Consider the following 8,239-nt stretch of genomic DNA (forward strand, 5'->3'; position numbering starts at 1 on the left):
CTCTACTCCAACCATAGGAAAACAAACCTCTGCCTCCTCTTCCTTTCTCTACCACAAAAGTCCCTGTCCGTAAACTTGATTTGTGAGTCACCAACAAGAATTATTTCTTTTGATCTTGAGCTTTGCTCATTTCATCTCCACTACTGTCCAGCTTCTTTATTGTCTTGAGGATTCACCACAAGAGGATTACTAAGAATCATATTGTTTTTCTCACTTTTTGTATCTCTGACTCCTAGCTTCCTCCAACTCCTCTATTACTATCTGGTACAGTTGCTCGAAAAAAAAATCGAAGGTTTCGTTCACAGAGACCTCGCCTGGCACGTCCTCACATGATACAGGTCAGCTCAAATGTAGGTTTTGTGCCATATGTTGTCCATAATACATAAAAACCTTTACGAAGGAACTAAAAACCACCTGAGTAAATTCGCTAACAATATGAAAACAGGCAGTGTGATGAATTCGTAGGATACCACACAACTTCAAAATGATTTAGACAAATTAATGTTATAAATGGATGAAATTTTCAATATATTTCAGTGATGGAAGTATAGCCCTAATCCTCAGAATAAAATGACTAAGGAAATTATTAAATGAATAATGTTCACTTTGATTATACCTGATGTAAACAGAACTTACATCAAGAATTATAAGTAACAGAAATCCCAAGGATATTTTACAGCTATTTGCATCATTAATAACGCTTATTTATATTATACAGTATACTACTTGCCTCTTTGCTACAGAATGGATATTAATGCACTGTAGAATAAAATAAGGATGACGAAGTTTATGCACCGGATATAAGAATTTTTTCCAGTGAAGTTAGGCACACATTACTGAATCTGCTCTCTCTTGAAAGGTCTAAAACGAGTGGAGATGTTGAGGCATACATGTGGAAGACCGATTTAAATAAATGAGACACAAATACGATGCCGAGGATGTCTAGGAAAGGATATGACTCTAGGAAAGGATACATAAAATCATTGCTGTAGCAACAGAGTTGTACATGATAGAGCCAAGAGTCATTAAAGTTAACATCTTCGGTAGCTTTACAAATAATTTATAGAAAAATATGAGTAAGGAAGCCACCACAACTATGTCGATCTGATGGCAGCCAGAATCATCCAAATGGTATTACTCTTCAAGCCTGGACAAACGGAAAGCAGGTGGTGGGAGACTACACATGTGCATCTACCCTGGCTGATACCTATCTCCAATACACCAGGGAGGAAGGAGGGGCAGCCGCCAGCTTCAGGAAGTCCCAGAATTTTAGAAAATATAGAGAACTTACCCATCATTATATGTTTGTTCCCATAGGCTCGGAGACCCTTGGCTCATGGAGAAAGAGTGCATCTAAGTTCCTTAAGGAGCTAGGCAAAAGACGCAGCAGGGTAACCAGGGATCCCAGGGCAGTTAGTTTTCTGTTCCAGCTACTCAGTGCTGGTGTTCAGAGGGGTAATACCTGCTATATTTTGGGAACGCGTCCCAGCTCTGAGGAGCTGGATGAGATTTTCGTATTATAATCAGTGACAGACACGTAACATTATATACTAGACATATATCTCTTACACCTCATGTACTGTATATGCCATCTATATATATATATATATATATATATATATATATATATATATATATATATTATATATATACATACACACAAACACTGATCTCTGGCTGAAGGAGACTCGAACCTACGAACATTGGAACAAGGTGCACAGTACTTTACCATTCTCGCCACACTGGACAATACTTTGCAGTCCAGCTTGCACTAGACTTTGATCCAAGGCAGCCAGCTTTCAGGGAGAAGGCTTACAGCTTTTCTTCTCATCCCCTGCATGCATCAGCCTTACTAGAGATTTTAACAATGCAAGGAATTCGCAAGAGCAGGCGAAATAAACACAAACACTGATCTCTGGCTGAAGGAGACTCGAACCTACGAACCTTGGAACAAGGTACGCAGTACTTTACCATTCTCACCACACTGGACAATACCTTGGAGTCCAGCTTGCGCTAAGGGATGAGATGATAAGCTGTAAGCCTTCTCCCTGAAAGCTGGCTGCATTTTATCAAAGTCTAGCGCAAGCTGGACTTCATGGTATTGTCCAGTGTGGTGAGAATGGTAAGGCACTGCGTACCTTGTTCCAAGGTTCGTAGGTTCGAGTCTCCTTCAGCCAGAGATCAGTGTTTGTGTATATTTCGCCTTCTCTTTTCGAATTCCTTGCATATATATATATATATATATATATATATATATATATATATATATATATATATATATATATATATATATATATATATATATGCAAAACAACCACTGTGAAAGAGTAGTGAAATTCCACATTGACAATGTGAGTAGTCACGAAAGCGCTTGGAATTTCACTACTCTTTCACAGTGGTTGTTTTGCATATTTTAAAATCACCTGTTTACTGTGATCTTATTGCATATATATACATATATATATATATATATATAAAGATATATATATATATATATACATATATATATATACATATATATATATATATATACATATATATATATATATATACATATATATATATATATACATATACATATATATATATACATATATATATATATATACATATACATATATATATATATACATATACATATATATATATATACATATACATATATATATTACCGCGAAACAACGTCGATAAAAACTGTAGCAACTGCAGCCCAGGTCTCCAATGGGCTACATTTCGAATAAACTCTGCTCTATATTGAAGCGGAGCAAATCGTAAACTTTGGATATTGTTCAGCGTAATAAATATTATAGTCAGATCACTCATGCTAGCTGGATTGATACTCTGTATTACCATGAACAATGAACACACCTCTCGTACAAATACCAAACTCTTTGTAATATTTACCTTCCGTTTTATGGCAAAACGAGGACTATGCACGAAACATATTTCACCAGAATATCCATTAGTTTAAGTAATATATACAACGGAGACTGTCAGACTCTTGTGACGAATTATTCTTTCCTTTAAAGTGTGCAGATATTTCAACCCTCAGATGTTAACAGATCTCATTTTAATTAAACATTTGTGGCTGAGATCTACAATGTAGTTCACACACACCACAGGACTGTTGTGTGTGAGAAGCATTTATTTCCTTACACACAGAGAAGACGTGTATATATTGTATTGTGGTTTATGAAAGCATTTTAAAAATTAGGTGCTCAGTCACTAGAAGGCAATATATAAATAAAAGTTTCGTTAATAATACTGGGTATTAAAAAATAAAGTGATCGGAGTCCGTGTATACATTTATCAAAAGAACTACTGATGACTTTTGGAGAAATAGTTGTCACAATGGTTCAGGTGAGTGAAAGCTCTATTGCTCAGGGGTTCTCTTGGTTCGTCAGCAGAAGCAGTATTATCTTTGTACACTGGGCGGAAGGGTGATCATGTAAACAGATATTTTACTTTACATTGTTTTAGTAATTTTTTTATGTCACAGGTTGGAGTTGTAATTTCTTCAGGTAACACCTTGGATCTTACTTTCGCTTGTATTGATACGTGTAGCACCCTGGATCTTATCTTTACCTGTAGTCCTACGTGTAGCACCCTGGATCTTATCTTTATCTGTAGTCCTACGTTTAGCAGCCTTGATCTTATCTTTACCTGTAGTCCTACGTTTAGCACCCTGGATATTATCTTTACCTGTAGTCCTACGTTTAGCACCCTGGATCTTATCTTTACCTGTAGTCCTACGTGTAGCACCCTGGATCTTATCTTCACATCTAGTGGTCCGTGTGGCACCTAATAAATAGGACACTTGTGCAAAACTTAGGTATCGTTACTGTCGAAACGTTTCGCCTAGGCAGCAGGCTCCTTTAGACAAATGCGGAGGTAATTCTAATACTGGGGAGAGTGCAAGAAGTGGAAAAGTAATTTTAATGTTCAGTTCCTAAGCCTTGGTAGAAAGCGATTAAATAGAGCAACGAGGAAGAAAACATAAGCTGGAGCCAAAAGTGAGGTGCAGGAACTGGAGACTATCATAGGTGAATATGTCCCACTAGCAAAAGCAGGTTATGCCAATATGACGTTAAGCAATAGAGTTGTAAAAGATAACGTCTGTACCAAGATATCACGGAGTTGCTGCTCTAGACAAATATCTTATTATTAATTGTATGCAATACCGACTAGTAGACGAATATGATACTGTTACAACACTTGGGTATCTTTATTGCCAAAACGTTTCACCCACCCAGCAGGGTTTTTCAATCGAATAAGCAGGTAACTTTAATACCGAAGAGAGTAAACTGCTAACCAAAAGACCCTTAGGAAACTTACCTATCCTTATTAAAACAAGCACAATTTAATTTAGCCTAAGCAAACTAAACATATTTTAGATAAATTTACAATAATATAATAATAAACACAGTGAAATATATTTTTCGTTAAGACTTATTGGCATGACCTGCTTCCACTGGTAAACTCTGTCTTAAGTGATGCCGTTTCTAACTGCTGCACTTTTTCTTCTTGCCTCAGAAAACAAGTCTCCATAGCCATGTCTCTGCTTTAAGATATGAGTCTGCATGCCATCAGTCTAGGCCAAGGGTCTCCAAACTGCGGCCCCCAGGTCACAAGATTTTATGCGGCCAGAAGCAACTTGATATATTTATAAAGAGTAAAACTAATAAACTCTCATTTTCAGTCATTTAAAGTTGAGGATTTTGTTGCCTGTAACAATTTATATGTCAAAAACTGTTTAAAGAAAAAGAACAGAGCAGAGTGATTGTTGCCTATTTAATGAAAACTGGGACTTACAAGTACAAGCTGGTAATAAAGCCTTGTGTATTGTATGCCACGAAACTGTGGTAGTTTTGAAGGAGCACAGTGCACGTCAGCACTGTGAGACGAAACACAAACCAAGTTACTCCTAATTCGTTCGGAAAAAAATAAATTAATGCAACGCAGGTTGCTTTCCCAACAAGGATTATTTTTTTACGCAGAAGAGAACTGAAAATGAAGCTTTAAATCAGTGCCAGTTACAAAGTAGCTTATGCGTTAACTAAATGAGGAAAGCCATTCACCGATGGAGATCTGATCAACGAGTGCATGGTGGACGCGCCATATACTGTAGCTCGTAGAATTGAGGATATAGGAAGCAATATATTTCGTCAGATTGAAGACAAAGCATGAAATATTCAGTTTTATTCTCTTGCAATTGATGAATCTAATGATGTGACACATCACAATTCCAGGTATTCATCCGTGGCGTCCACAATGAATTTAATGTCACACAAGAATTAACATCAATGCACAGCACAGGAACTGAAAAAGACTTCTTAAAAGAAATAAAAAAAAAAAAAAAAAAAAGCATAACCTGGAGTGACATAAACTGTAACGCGCTACAACTGATGGAAGAAAGAATATGTCTGGGGTGAAGAACCCCTCAAGAGCCTCTCGCCTTGACGCTGGTGAGGGGCTCTTGATCTAGGGAATTGGATCGGTGCTCCAGTTTCCTGAACTGAGCCTGAGTAAATTTCATCAACACCCCCCTCTCCACAGACGTTGTATAATCCCTGCGGATTTAACGTTCCCCCATGTTTATAATAATAATATTGGAGTGAAGAAAGGTTTAGTTGGACAAATTACGAAAGCTTGTGAGGATGGTGGATTCTCAAATCCCATGTTTGTGCATTGCGTTATCCATCACCATGAATTCTTCGGAAAATATGTGGATGTCTTGCTTTCTGAGACCTGATGTTTCAACAGTGAATTTCATTCGATCTCACGGGCTTAATCATCACCAGTTTCGAGATTTTCTGAAAGAAACTTATTCTGAGTTCTTTGACTTGCCTTATTATACAGCAGTTCATTGGCTTAGTTGTGGAAAAGTTGCCACGGTTCTTTCAGCAATGGAAGAAAATTGACTCATTTCTCACAGATTATTATTATAATCAAAAATCATTTCTCACAGAGAAGAATCGACCGGCGCACTTTTATCAAATGCTGACTGGCTTTTGAAACAGGCATTTTTTTCTGGAAGACGTGACAAGCTATGTGACTCAATTGAATCCGAAATTGCAAGGAGAAACAAATTTGATTTGGGTTCTATCCACGCATGTCAAGGCATTCAGGGCAAAATTGATGCTATTTGAAGGACAGGTGAAAGTTTTTAATTTGGTTAGTTTTCCATATTGTGAAAAATTTCCTAAAGAAAGTGAAGCAAAATTTCCTTCTTCATTTACAACAGCAATAATTAATGACTTACAAAACCAATTTCAAAAACAATCTTCTGATGTTGATGAAAAAACAGATGAAATAAAGCTGTTTCAAAATCAATTTGACTACACTGTTGAAACTCTCCCAAGTCAGTTTCAAATACAAATTATTGATCTTCAATCAGATGATATGCTGAAACGAACGTGTAATGAAGGAAATCTGATCCAATTTTATACAGCCAGAACAATTTCCAAATTTGAAGCGATTTGCTTGTGGATTTGTATCAGTTTTTGGTACAAATTACCTTTGTGAACAAACATTTTTAAAAATGAAATATTTCAAATCCAAATATCACACAAATTTATTTAAGGAGCATTTGAAGTCCATTCTAATAATTGGGCCTCAAGTTTGAAACCTCAGTTCAATAATATTTTGAAATTAAATAACAGTTTCATCATTCCCATTAATCTTGTGCATATTAATCTTGTGACAACTTTTTTCATCTGCACTTCTGGTGCTATGGCGCTACTTAGGTTGGTATTATTACATTATTTGCTCTATTGATACTGTTGGTTGTATTGTTATAATTGGTTGTATTGATGTTATTGATAATATTGATTCTTTTGCTAATATTGGTACTGCAGAAATTGCTGGTAATTTTAATACACTTATCATTATAATGATACTATTGGTACTGCTGCCTCTGACATTCTTAGTACCACTGGTGCTCTTGATACTTTTGACACTTTTATTACTTTGATTCTATTGATATTATTGGTACAGTATTTAGTAGTGGTTTCGTTTCCTATTTACTAAAAGTCAAATAGTATTAGTGATCGCATGTATCTTTTGAATTCTGTAGCTAAGTGTGTATAGTGGTCGACATGACATTATAAGGAAGTCGGTTTGGATCTCTGAACTCCTTATACCATTTGTTAATTTCTCATTTCAGCTGGGGAAAATAATTCCTTTTTACTATTTTGTTTACTTGGTTTTCAATGAGAAACTATTTTTGCCTGTGAAAGATTTGGTGGCTTAAATACAATGCCTTTTCTTTACTACTTGACGTAACTTCTGTAACTGTGAAACTATGTTGGAATCAATGAAAAAAAATGTTAAGAAATAACCATTAGGATAATGGTTATGAGGTGAAAAGTCAAACTCAGAATGAAGACTGAAATAGCGCAAATATATATAGAAAATGCTGTAGAAATTAATCTAGATAAATATTTAATTTCTTTTATACTAGACACTCATTTACGAAGAAAATTTATTGATATTAGCAATATTATCATCAGAGTTTTTATTTACGGATATTAATCTGAAATGACGTTCCCTCGCGTATCCAGTAAACAGTTTTATTAATATATATCGTTGTCAACTCCCAGTACCGACGGTTTGGTCCTGCATTCAGATGTAGTTTGAGGCGCGTTGATCAGGCCACTTCACTGTCAGATCTCCTCACTTCCCCACATCTCTCCCTAGCTCACGCTTCTCCTAAGTTTTCAAGTAAACGTGAACCTCCATGGCAGTCCTAGCCATCACCCTTATGATCCTGGTGGCCCAAGCTATATCTGGGATCGAGTATTACTGGAACATGACAGGTGGGTCCAATATCCTGATAATGTATTATCATCTGATTCCCTTATTTTCTGAGCCGATAGTTTCAAGTAGCTGAGGTGGTACATTTCTGAATATCTTTTTACATATTGGGTAAATAAACTTTATTTACATACCTTAATTATTAAAACAATGTAAGTGTAATGGAAACTTTTCGAAGAACTTGAGGTATTTTATTCTGCACTGTTTATGTGGGAATAATGTCTTCTTGGATTTTTGACTAAACTCTCAGATAATGTAGAAATAATACGTTATGCAACATAGAGTACTAGCATATGCTGCAACACTGAGTACCGACATTTTCTGCAACACTGAGTACCGACACTTTCTGTAACTTACTTAATTTGAAATTTTAACTTAATCATGTGTGATTAGTTAGTTTATTGGTTCACGAAATCGTAATTAC

This window comes from Cherax quadricarinatus, chromosome 53 (genome assembly GCF_038502225.1).
Source record: "Cherax quadricarinatus isolate ZL_2023a chromosome 53, ASM3850222v1, whole genome shotgun sequence".
In the NCBI taxonomy this organism is placed as follows: domain Eukaryota; kingdom Metazoa; phylum Arthropoda; class Malacostraca; order Decapoda; family Parastacidae; genus Cherax; species Cherax quadricarinatus.